Source organism: Pseudopipra pipra, chromosome 2 (genome assembly GCF_036250125.1).
Source record: "Pseudopipra pipra isolate bDixPip1 chromosome 2, bDixPip1.hap1, whole genome shotgun sequence".
Lineage (NCBI taxonomy): Eukaryota > Metazoa > Chordata > Aves > Passeriformes > Pipridae > Pseudopipra > Pseudopipra pipra.
In genome coordinates this window covers 116,696,434-116,709,063 of record NC_087550.1, presented here as the reverse complement: position 1 = coordinate 116,709,063, position 12,630 = coordinate 116,696,434, and positions in this window count along the sequence as shown.

Below are 12,630 nucleotides of genomic sequence, written 5' to 3'. Positions count from 1 at the left end.
AAAGGGTGGTGAGGCCTTGGCAGGGGCTGCCCAGGGAGGTTTGGAGTGCCCATCCCTGGAGGTGTCCCAGGAAGGCCTGGCCGTGGCACTCAGTGCTCTGGGCTGGGGGACAAGGTGGGCATCGGGCACAGGGGGGACTCGACGATCTTGGAGGTCTTTTCCAACCTCAATGACTTTGTGATTCTCTGAAAGTGTTGGGCACCAAGTATCTTGGCAAACAGATTTCTCAGGTCTGTGGTAGAATCTGGCATTTTTTAAGTTTTCAGCACTGCTTTTTTTGGACAGCAGTTGCTCAGGGTGGACTCTGACAGGGGGAGCAGAGAGCAGCTATTCAGGCACGAGGTTTAATTGTGTTTTAAAATCCCTGAGGTTGCAGCGCCAGAGAAGTTTGAAATCCAGGAAGCTCCAAAGCACTCAAAGGCCTTCTTGTAACCTGTAGCTCCAAAATTTAAACCACTCATGAGGGTGGATCGTGGAAATATGAGAGAAAAATTTGGAGGACCAGCAGAGACTCACATGGGACAGAAAATATGCTAAGAAGCAGCCCAGTGAATAAGGTTGGAGGGTGGAAAAGGGGTCATCTTGGAGAGGAGGGAAACACCCTGTAAGAATGGAAAGAGGAGAGTGAGCTGTTGTGAAAACAAAGTACCTGTTGCAGAGAGATATGTGAGAGGATTTTGGTCCTCATGGAAAAGTGAGCAGTGAAGGAAGTGAACAGGGAACAGGGAACCTGCAGTCACTGAGCAACAGGTGTGAGAGGAGCTGTGATTTTATAGATCATGATAAATTAAATGAATCCTTGTACTTTTCCAAAGAATCGTGTCCCTTAGAGCTCAGAGTGACGATCCTTTCTTTGGTTTCGTAAATTCTTCTTAGGGAGCTCATGCAATTATTTTATCTAAAACTCATGTAAGCCCTCAGGGTGGGATTTCCCTCACTTAACTTCAGACAACTCCAAACTAGACATCTGCATCTGTGCTATTCACCTGGGACTTCCTGTAGTCAGCTGCATATTTCATGGAAGGGATTTTGCTGTCTTACATCTATTTGAAATGTCTACCTGAGGATGAGATGAGTGATGCTCTAGCCCTTTTCTGTCTAAACCCACCTACACTGTGCTGTTTGGTACCTCATGCATATTAATAATTGTTATTTGTCATTTCTCCTGCTTCAGTGAAAGCTTTAAATCGGTTGCCTCAGACACAGGGATTGTTCTGGAGAGTTTCTTTGCTATTCTCTCAGGCAGAAGTATTCTCACAGCAGTTTGTACTGTGTTCAAGTTTGGGGAAGGCTGAGAGAGGAGGGGAGGGAGTGAAGGGGATTAAATTAATTATGCAAACAGAAATATATGTTAAACGTTTCCTGTGGATAACAATAATTTATTCAGTTCAAAACTTTGGAGAGCTAATTAAAATAACAGTTTTACAGTGCAAGCTTCCAGCAGAACTGCTTTTTTTTTTTTTTTTCCCAGAAGGTAAGAATGTCAGATTATTTTTAGGTAGGGAAGAAATTGTTGGAACTTGTAATTCTTTGGGATCTTTTGCTGACAGGGAAAGACTGGAAAAGTCACAATGTGCTGGCAGTGGTTGAGCTCTTCCACCAAAGAACTTCCACTCAAACCAAGGTCTCCTGGGTTTTGTGAGCAGAACTGATGGATCCAGAGTGCAGGTCTAGATGTTGTTCCACCTGCTGTGTCTCTCCATCCAGTATTCCCAAAGTGGCAGCTCAGGATACACTGCACAGCTGGTTTTGGCCTTTAAGGGCAGAGATACAGGTGACACGACACATTTTCATCTCCTCTTTCTGCATCATCTGTGTTGTCATGGAATCATTAAGGTTGGAAAAGACCTCTAAGATCATCAAGTCCAACAGTTAACCCAGGACCACCCTGTTCCCCACTAAACCATGTCCCCAAGTGCCACAACCACACCCCTTTGGAACACTTCCAGATCACAGCCATGTCTTAATTCCTCTGCCACCACAGAGGCTGGAAGTATCAAGGTATCAGATGATGGTAGAGGAGTTGATGTGAAACAACAGGAGAAAAAAAGTGCTCTGGGTGTCCCATCCTTCCACAGAACACCTGGGGGTGGGATGTACCAGGACACAGGCTGGAAAAAAGTTTCCTGCCAGAAAACAGCATTTTTAAATGCTGGACCCTCAGCTCAGGCTCGTTGCTTCTCACCTGGTTTCATTTTTAGTGATGGGCTTCCAGGTAAACTCTGGATCTTGCTGTAGCTCAGCAAACACTCTCTGAATAAAAAAAAGCCAAATCAGATGTTCTAAGAGTCCATAAAAGGCAAAATAAAATCCCCAAAGGTCTTTCCAGGACCTCAAACCTCACCAAGAATAAAAACATGGCACTTGTTACATCCTCTTTCAGCAGTTAAGGATAAGGGATAATAGAGCAATAAAAAGGACTGCAAGTTAAATAACCTGAACAAGTTCCTGTGGAACTACTTTGGGAGCTCTCTTAATAAAATATTTGCTTAGCAACACAGGAATTTGGACCCATAAGAGAACTTTCCATTTATACTGTATCATCTTTAAAATAACTCTCTGAATGTTGGCACATAAACATTTTCAACACTTGGTCACCGTGGAAAGGGCTGAGATGCAACTGGTGTTTTCATGCCTTAAAAATAAGATTGAAAAGCCTGGGAAGACCATTTTTTTTTCCTTTAGTCTTTGTGATCAAAGGTGAAAGCCCTAATTTTATGAGTGTGCACTCAAACCCGGTATCTTCCAGAGGACCAATTTAAATCTTCGCTGGTTTTAATAATGCTGAAAGGCAGGTCAGAGTAGCAAGAGGCTTATGAGGTGATAGGTGGAAAGATCAAAAAATTAATGTTTAAGAAAGTAAGAGAAAGACCTTTAATTTGTGTGCAGGGAGGCCATGTGAAAACCTCAGAGAGAAACCAATGATTTCACAGTGTGTGATTAAAAAACAACAGACTCAAACCCTTCAAATGCCAGTAGAAAGATAGACCTGCCTGACCTTCTTAGGCAGGGCTTTATTTTTTGAAATTATAAATGCTTTTCTACAATTACCAGGTTTGCCCTCTGGGCTCACCTATTTGAGAGGACAATATTATTCAAGAGATGATTTGGAGCAATTATTTGGCCTTTTTTTTAGGGGAAAAAAGGAGAAAAGCTTTTGAAATGCAAGTGAAACTCTGCCTTGTTCACCTGGGCTCACTTATTTGAGAGGACAATATTATCCTAGAGATGATTTGGAGCAAATGTTTGGTGGGTTTTTTAGGGGAAAAAAGGAGAAAAGCTTTTGAAAAGCAAGTCAAACACTGCCTTGTTCACCTGGGCTCACATATTGGGGCTGACAATGTTGTTCTGATGATGATTTGGGGCAATTGTTTGGTGGTTTTTTTGGGGAAAAAAAGAGAACAGCTTTTAAAATGCAGGTGAAACACTGCCTTGTTCACCTGGGCTCACCTATTTGGGAGGATAATGTTGTTATGGAGATGATTTAGAGCAAATGTTTGGTGGTTTTTTTAGGGAAAAAAGGAGAACAGCTTTTGAAAAGCAAGTCAAACACTGCCTTGTTCACCTGGGCTCACCTATTTGAGAGGAAAATATTATTCTAGAGATAATGTGGGGCAGTTGTTGGGGTTTTTTAGGGAAAAAAGGAGAAAAGCTTTTGAAATGCAAGTGAAACGCTGCCTTGTTCACCTGGGCTCACTTATTTGAGAGGACAATATTATCCTAGAGATGATTTGGAGCAAGTGTTTGGTGGGTTTTTTAGGGGAAAAAAGGAGAAAAGCTTTTGAAAAGCAAGTCAAACACTGCCTTGTTCACCTGGGCTCACATATTGGGGCTGACAATGTTGTTCTGATGATGATTTGGGGCAATTGTTTGGTGGTTTTTTTGGGGAAAAAAGGAGAACAGCTTTTAAAATGCAAGTGAAATACTGCCTTGTTCACCTGGGCTCACTTATTTGAGAGGACAATATTATTCAAGTGATGATTTGGAGCAAATGCTTGGGGTCTTTTAGAGAAAAAAGGAGAAAAGCTTTTAAAATGCAAGTGAAACTCTGCCTTGTTCTCTGTGCATTTTATGATGTTCATCAAGAATCCAGAAGTCTTGGTAAAATATACGAGTGAGAAGTTGCAGTGAAGTTTTATTATTTGGACTGTGGGATTTGGTACAAAATTTACTACATTTCATTTATTAGGAAAATCCCCTGAATTCTTAACACAACTAAGAGATCCTAAGGGTGGCCATTGGCACTAATGAACACAGAGTATCATGTGAAGCTTTATGATTCCTTATTGCTTGCCTTTGATTATTCATCAATTTGTAATCTGTGGTAATTCACAATTCATCTGCCAGCAATTAACATGAATTAATGCTGTTCTGCTGCATTATTCTATCTGTTTGCTGCACTTCCTTGCAATATAAAAGAGAATATTGAACACTCAATTTTTCCAATATGTGCCTTTACTATGAACATAACCAGGAAATAAAGAATAAGCATAAAAATTGTGGATGTACTTTAACATCTGTCCTGAGTATTGCTGTTATTTTATGGCCCTTAAGGGAAAATCTGTTCAAGAGTTGCCTTTACATTTCCTTTCCCCGCCAGAAGAAGAGAAAGCAATTAATTTCTTCTTGTACAATCCAGCTAGAGGGAAAACTTGGTAAAATTCATTGTTGTCCTTTCTTTTAATCAATTAACTAATCAACTAACTAATCAATTAACTAATCAAACTAATTAACTAATCAATTAACTAATGTTTTAGGTGTTAAAATGATAATAATAATAATAATGATAGGAAGGAGGGGGAGAAGAAGAAGAAGAAGAAAAGAAGAAGAAAAAGAAGAAGCAGAAGAAGAAGAGAAGAAGAAAAGAAGAAGAAGAAGAAAAAGAAGAAGCAGAAGAAGAAAAAAGAAGAAAAGAAGAAGAAGGATAATAATAATAATAATAATAATATCCACACAAATAGCTGTCTCTAAGCAGTCACTCATTTCTTTAAATAAGTTTTGTATTCATTACTTGGCTCACTGTACTTCCTTTTGTAGTTGCATATTTTACAGTTTGTATTTTTTTTCATTTTCTTTATCAATAGTCTTATAAATTCGGGCAAACTTGAGGAATCATTATTATAGTGCAGATATCAAATATCCTGTTAAATTATTGAAAGTTATTTTTTCTGTTTATCTTAGATCTCATTAAGACTAGTGGGATGCAACAATAACTTTTACAACTCCACTCTGGCACGATGGTGAAATTATTATTTACCCTTAAGTGTAAAGGCAGTTTCACTGAATTAAAAATTTTGAACATCTTATGTGCTTTATTTGATTAAGGCTTAAAAGAATAAACTTCTATTCCACTAAGTGTGTAAATTACTTCTAAAGCCTGGCCATCATCTACTTTTAATGGCATTATGTTGTACAAGAGACTCTCAGACTGACAGTAATTGCCTCGATTATAAATAATCCTGTGTGTATAAAATAGCAGATGTTATGGTTTCTCCTAGTTAATTCAAACCTACATGAAAACTCCCAATATCTGTCATTGTCAAGAATAACCTCGTTAATTCCGAATTAACTTCACTACAGAACACCTGCCCAAGAGGAAGAGGGACAGGGGAGGTGTAGCCTTGTGAGCTGAATCAAAAGGAAAGAGGGTGGTGTGTGTTTCCATTGCACATTAACCAGTCAAAATATTTCACTTTTTACAACTGGTAGGAATTGTGGCTCCAAAACTCTACTTAGTAACTAAAAGTTAAACACCCAAATGTGGAATTTTCACGCTCCCACACTGCTGTACAATTTACTCCGCACAGGTAACTCACATTATGCATTTGAAAATAGACTTAAAAACAGGCTTCATGTCTAATATTAATTAAAAAGTTACTGCATAATGAGTTCTGCAGCTCTTTGTCACGAAAATCCACAAAACGTTGGTGGGAATTTTCAAACAAAAACTGCACTCGCAGCACCTTCAGGTTGGTCTTTTCATCACTTACTCAGCTGTTTCTGTCTGTTGATTCCAACAACAACAACATCCAGCTCAGTGAGAAGGAAATTAAATTTCAAATATTGAGTCCCTACAGGGAATGTCTCCTTGTGGCTCCCTTAATCAAAATATGCTCCACTTCAGAGAGGAAATTAAATCAAGGTGGCCAACTTCTCTGTCTCCCCCCCCATGAATAAATAAGCCAGGACTGCACTGATTTATTGAGGGAAAGAGTGATTTCCAAGGGGTAAAAAGTGCTTTTGGAACAAATGCTGAGTGTACCTGTAAAGCAGAGCAGAAGAATATTTCTATTCCTCTACAAATGTAGTAGAAAGTCTCATTGCAGTTTTACCAAGGGTGTTATAAATATCCCACGTGGAGGGAGAGAAATACTCCACTTGGGGTGTGACCCTAACCAGGTGAGCTGACACAGATGGCAAGAAAAGTATGGATTTCTCCAGATTAAAGTTTGTTTTCTGGTGCTTTCTGGGCTCAGTGTGTAAAGTATGAGGTGCTTGGAATGCCCCTCACCTTCGAGGGTAGTTTGGACACTCAGCACCTCTTGAAGGAGGGTGATGGTAATTCCAACTCACAGGGAGGTCCCAGCACAGCTCATTGATGAGAAATCAGAGGCAGAGACCCAAGGAAAGAACCTAAAGACAAATTAAAATTCCAGCCTGGCCCATGCCTAGGTGGTATCCATCCCTCAAAATTTTATCACAGGCTGATGACCACCAGCTTTGTGAATCCTTTTGGATTTTTTTTCCCCTTTTGCCATTTCCAAGAAGAAATAGAGAAAATTCTCCAACACTTGGAGGAAATCAACCTATTTTGTACAAGAAGACTCAGACAGGAGAATGAAATTCAGAAAACTAAAGGGTGTTTTGAGTCCTTAACAGAAAGGTTTAGTAGGAGAGCTTTTATGTCATGTAGGGGAATGAAACAACCAAATAATGCTCATTTTCTGTGGGAGTTGATCACTGTGTATCATCTGTGCCTCCAGAGTCCAGCCCTTAAACATTTTAATTTAAAATCCAGTTCACAGTTAAAATTGCTCAAAATCGAGGTAGGTTTTTATCCAACCTTTTAAAAAAACTGAGTTTGAAAACCGTGGTGCCTCTTGTCTGTGTCCCCTCCAAAACCAGCACCCAAACTACATACAGCAGTTTTTCTTCCCCAGCTTTGAGTGTACAGCAAAATAACAAATAGACCTGTGTCTGTGGGGAGAATGAGAAGACTGGAGACAGGATTTTTTTAAAAAACAACCAGCCCATGGTCTGTGTGTGGATCACCAGCAGTCCTGCTTGCTTTGTTTAGCTCGTTCAGCGGAGCCTGAGCTGGAAGAAGGCAACGTGCAAACACCAGGCTAATGTCTAACAATTAAAACACCTCCTAATGAAGCAACAACGAGACATATGTCTGCCTGTCAAAATGAAATCGTTTAACAAACGTTACCTTAAATAATGTGTTGCTGTGCCGTTGGTGACTCACAGAAAGTTGGTGATTCAATGACCTACATGGGCCTTGCTATTGTTAGACTGCCAGCTCCACTTTCTTTTAAGTGCCACTCTAACAATGAGGCTGATTAGGAGAACGAGGCCTTATCAAAATAAAGCTATAAAAGGACTATTTTGCATGTTTGTTCTGAAATGCAGGCTAAAGCCTAAATCTGGGGCTCCTCTCAGCACTGAGTTGTCCCACCAGCTGATGCTGTGCCCAGTAGCAAACGAAGTGGCCTTTCCCTTCACCACTGCACCCTGGACATGCACCCACAAATACCACAGAACTGCACCTGAAATAATGTTTTCTAGGAGCAATTTGGGGGTTTAAAAAAATGCCATCAGCCACCCGTGTTTGTGAGGAGACTGGAGTCTGATTTATTTTCTCACCTGCACAAGGCAAAACCCTCCCAACGTGCTCTGGGACTCTCAGAGCAGTTAAAATGAGGGCAGGACGATGGGAGAGGGGCAAATGTGTGTGTTACACGTGTGCACACTTATATACTTGTTTTGACCCTTTTTTTCTCCTAGTTTTACACAAAAATTAGTGAATTATGACATGGTGGCTGCCAATAGAAGAGAACCTCGGAGCTTCCATGTATCACTTCATAAAGTAATATAAAACTGCATCAGTGGCTCTACATGCTTCTGAAAAATGCTGTACTGGATTTCTTGGTTCTTGGAAGAACTTTCTGCATCTTCAGGATGTTTTTTTTGGATGTTGCTTTACAGCAAATTGACCTGATTGGATAAGACAGTAGTCTTGACATATTAACTCACACTTCTATGCAGAGACAACTGTTCAGATAGTTTTTTGTCAGGGAAGTTTTAATTACAATACTATTCATGTTCAGTTCATGCTCACGATTAGTCCACTAATGTTTTCTAGCCTGATCTATCATCACTGAAGAGAGAGAAATGATATTTTGGAGACTTTAGTCTCAAAATTCTCTCAAGATCATAAAACTATAGAATGATTTGGGTTGGAAGGGACCTTAAAGTTCCAATCCCCAGCCATGGACTGGGACATCTTCCACCACACCAGGTTGCTCAGAGCTAAAAAAAACCCCAAAATAAATAAAAAAGGTATTAGTATTATAGCAAGTCACTCAAATGGCTCCATGCTGGAAAACTTACAGGGTTGCTTGGAATTCACCATTTATCCTGAAGCAGGAGCAGACAATGGCAATGATCAAAATAAACAAATGTGTCTCTTATTTTCAGTGTTTAATTCCTGGTGGAGATTACTTCCTGGAACACTGAATGTCAGGTGCAGGTTTTCCATAAAGGACAACAAAGGTCATCGTTTTTTGTTGTTGTTGTTGTGAAATATAAGTTGGCTGCTACAATATCCTGTACAGGAGGCAGGCTGTGATTCCAGGCCTAATCACAGCCTGCCTCCTTTATATTTTATATAGGAATATGCTTTAATTTTATAAAGAAATAAGTGTATTTGAGCAGAGGTGAAGGAGCTGAAGAGAGATTTTTACACCACATTAAATTCAGATGTGTTATGTTCATAATGGGCACAGCAAAACGGGTTATCACAGAGCAACAGACCTTCACCCAGCAGCTGATACACGATGGCAACTCATGTGTATTTTGTATTTTCCCTGCAAATCAGGATGTGACTGATGTAAAAGTGGCTTCTTCAATGAAAGCTGGTTGAGTTAACTCAAATTACCTTTGCTTTTCTACCTGCAGTGTACATGCAAGTGGAGAATTACAGGAGAGCAGCAGATGAATATCAAATTCCTGTCCTATGGTAATGCTGATGTATTTGAGCTCTTGGTTTTTACTTGATATCCCAGGCAAGGCAATATTTGCTACTCCTGTAGGTCTGGCTGGACTATTTCTAAAATTGGCAGCTGTCATTGACTTGAATGGGTTTAAAATTCAAGCTAAAAATGTCTCTTTATGTAAATAAGCAACATATTTTATATTCTCAGCCAGTATCCTCTAGCACAGCCTGAATGTGTTTGTGAACAACCCATCATTACATCCTAAAAACAACAACAAAAAAAAGACCTCTACATTTGTTTGTTTATGTAACATTTGGTTTTAACTCTGTGAATTGTTTGTGCTTGGTGGGAAGGGATCACAGTCTTAATGATTTTGGATTATTTTGGGCACTGACTCTTGATTCCTCTGTACTTGCACACACGAGTCACTCTGAATCTCTGTCTTCCTTAGAACAGGGCTGCAATTATTAATCTTGATCTGGTATCTGATGCTGGTATTTGGAAGCAGCAGAATCTCCAGGGCTGTCATTACAGGAGGATGAGTCACATCCCATCCTGAAGTTTTTTGGTTTCTGCCACTTGCTGTGGGTAACATTTGCAGTCAGCTTTTCCACACAATGGTAATTCCTGCACGGTGCTCTCCAGGAGCAAAATGTTGTGTGCAAATATTAGCTAACTAACCCCTGCAGAACACACATACTGAGAGTAAACATGTTGTAATCCTCAGAGGTGCAGGTGGGAGAGAGTGGGAGGAAAAGAGCAAGAAAAGTTTGCCCTCCTCTTACAGATTTATGTGAAATGTTTCCCTTGTTTTCTGGGCTGCGGAACAAAGAATGCTTTTTCTGTTTCTGTTGACTTGTGCCTTCTCTTGTCCTTGTTTTCCAGGGAAGATAACTGAGGGAAGAAGGGAATTGCACAGGCATTGTGCAGCCACTTTCTGGCATGGATTTATTCAGACCAAGAGCACTCACCTCTGTGTCCATTACACTGCACCTTTTCACACTCTGTTCCTCCAAAAGTGCTTTTGCTCCAGGTTGCATGGGCTTAAAATGGGATTTAACATCATTTTATAAGCGATCCCTGGATCCAAATGTCAGAAGGAAAATTAATGAATTCACATTTGACTGCTGAAATCTCTGTGATTACTTGAAAGAGAATCTTGGAAGTTGTACCTAAAACTATATCACGTCTCCTTCAGGTACAAGAAGCACTCTGAACACACCTCTGGCCCAGCACAGGAGGAGAGATTTTATGTTTTCATCAGAGGAGTTGAGAGGCATTTCTGTTCCTTGTGTGCTGGGGGGGTGTGGGAATAGAGGGAAAATTTCCAGCCCTTCTCTCTCTGCAGCTTGAAGTTGCTCTTGCTGGTCCGTGAAATGTAAACACAGGGACAGTCACTGGAAGAGATGTGTTGACATGACTATGATTCCTCAAATACTTAAAGATAAGTGTGCTCTGGTGGTCTCAGTGCAATGGTTGAATTACATGAAGGTCAGAGAGGAAAAACAACATTTCACATGCGTTCGTTTCTCTGTTTTCTTGCTCTGAGTTGAAGGGGCTGCAGCCTGGAGTGGCTGAAAACGAGCAAACCCTCTGCTCCACGAGGCAGAGGTGTCGGGCCAGGGATTGCTGCATCTATCTCTGCATCTGTGCCAAGCACTGAAAAATATCGAGGACTTGTTATGAGATGTATTTTAAGTGATCAGCCGGAGGATTGTGCAGTCACGCAGCTCCTCCCGGTGCTCACGATCAATCAGCTCCACAGCGTTCGGGAATTTAATTCCAGCGGAAAGCACATGGAAATCAGCGAGGCCTCGTCAGATTTTCCAGGCTTGTCAGATTCTCCGTTCGATTTTGGCTCTTTGTTCATTGTTCTGAGTGCTGGATCTCTGTCTGCTCTATCCCATCCTCTTCCCAAATCACCCAAGTCCTTGTTTTTCTGATGTTGAGTGAGTTATCAAACAAGGCCTCAGCTACAGCCTGAGTTGTTATGTTTTGCTTCCTTTGCTGCTGAGGCCTTTCCTGCTCTGAGAACACATTTATGCTGCCATGGCCTATAGATACCTTGATTCTAAAATAGACAAAACAGATACAACCTCTTCACCTCTTATTAATCTTGCACTTTCATTCAAATATGAAGGTTTACATTTCATGTGCTTTCCAACCTTCTGCAGCGGGTTTGTTCCAGAAATTTCCAGCTGTAAGAGTGGCAACAGGGAAAAAAATGACTCTTTTTTGCTTGAAAAGAGTAATCTCAAAGGTCTGCACCACCTGACTATGGTGCTCATTTAAAATCAGGATTGTGATAGCAAGGGCAGTGCTGAATTATTATAAGGAGTGTTTCTGCTGTTCGTTAGTGTTTTGAGCCAAAGGGATATAATATTTTTTGCTCTTTCACTGAGAAGACTGTTGGAAAAAAGAGAGTTCTGTTGCCATCTGTTTTGAACATTCAAGGCACACCAGGTAATGCCTCTGGGATGACATTTGCTGTTGTGTAAAGTACAAGCACAACGTCTACTCACCAGTTCCCCTCTGGGCTTACATACTCTAAGAGGTACCTATGATTTTTACAGAGAGTTGCACAGCAGTGGATTTCAGCCAAAAAGTAAGTGATAGTAACTGAAGGCAGCCTCTGTAAAGCTCTGCCTGAGTAATTCAGGATAATGATTATATTTTTGCCCTGCATAAAAGCAAATACCAGACTCGTTGATCAATAAAATATTGCAAATGCTGCCACAGGTTTAGAAAAACCTGTAGCCCTCTTGCAAAGCTACAAAAGGCATAACCCTATAATTTGATGCAGAGATGGAGGTAAAGTTGGACTCGATCTTGGAGGTCTTTTCTAACCTAAATGATTCTGTGACAAGGGTAGAAGTCTGTCATCTGTGTCTTAGAGACATGTGACCCAGGATGCCACATTTAGCTGCTCTCCCTCGTTGTCCCTCTCCTGTGTTTTGATTTTGTGGGGCACAGGCACCACCACAGCCGTTGCCAGTGGCACTGCTAAATCCTCCCCATCCAGTTTTTCCAGGGCCACGTTGTCCATGAATTTGTGACAGCAGCTGAGTGTCATGGTTCTCTAAACTCCTGAATTAAGTAAGTGGATTTAAAGCAGGGGGCTTAAAACCTTCACAGGGGACCTTGATGAAAGGGAATGCCTTGGCAGGTCTGTAGGGATTGACATCCTGAGGTATTACCAGTGTTGCAGCTTGGACCTGAAATTTCACATCTTAATACATATTTGACTAATTTTAGAGTTCTGAGGGTGTGACAGTGAAGGAGCAGACTCTGAGCAGTGGGAGAATCAGCTCCTAATCCACCAGTGATCCTGATCACTGGTGCTGGTGGGTTGTGAAGGGCAGAGAAGACCTTTGTAAGGGGACACTTGACCAAATCGAGAGCTGCATGT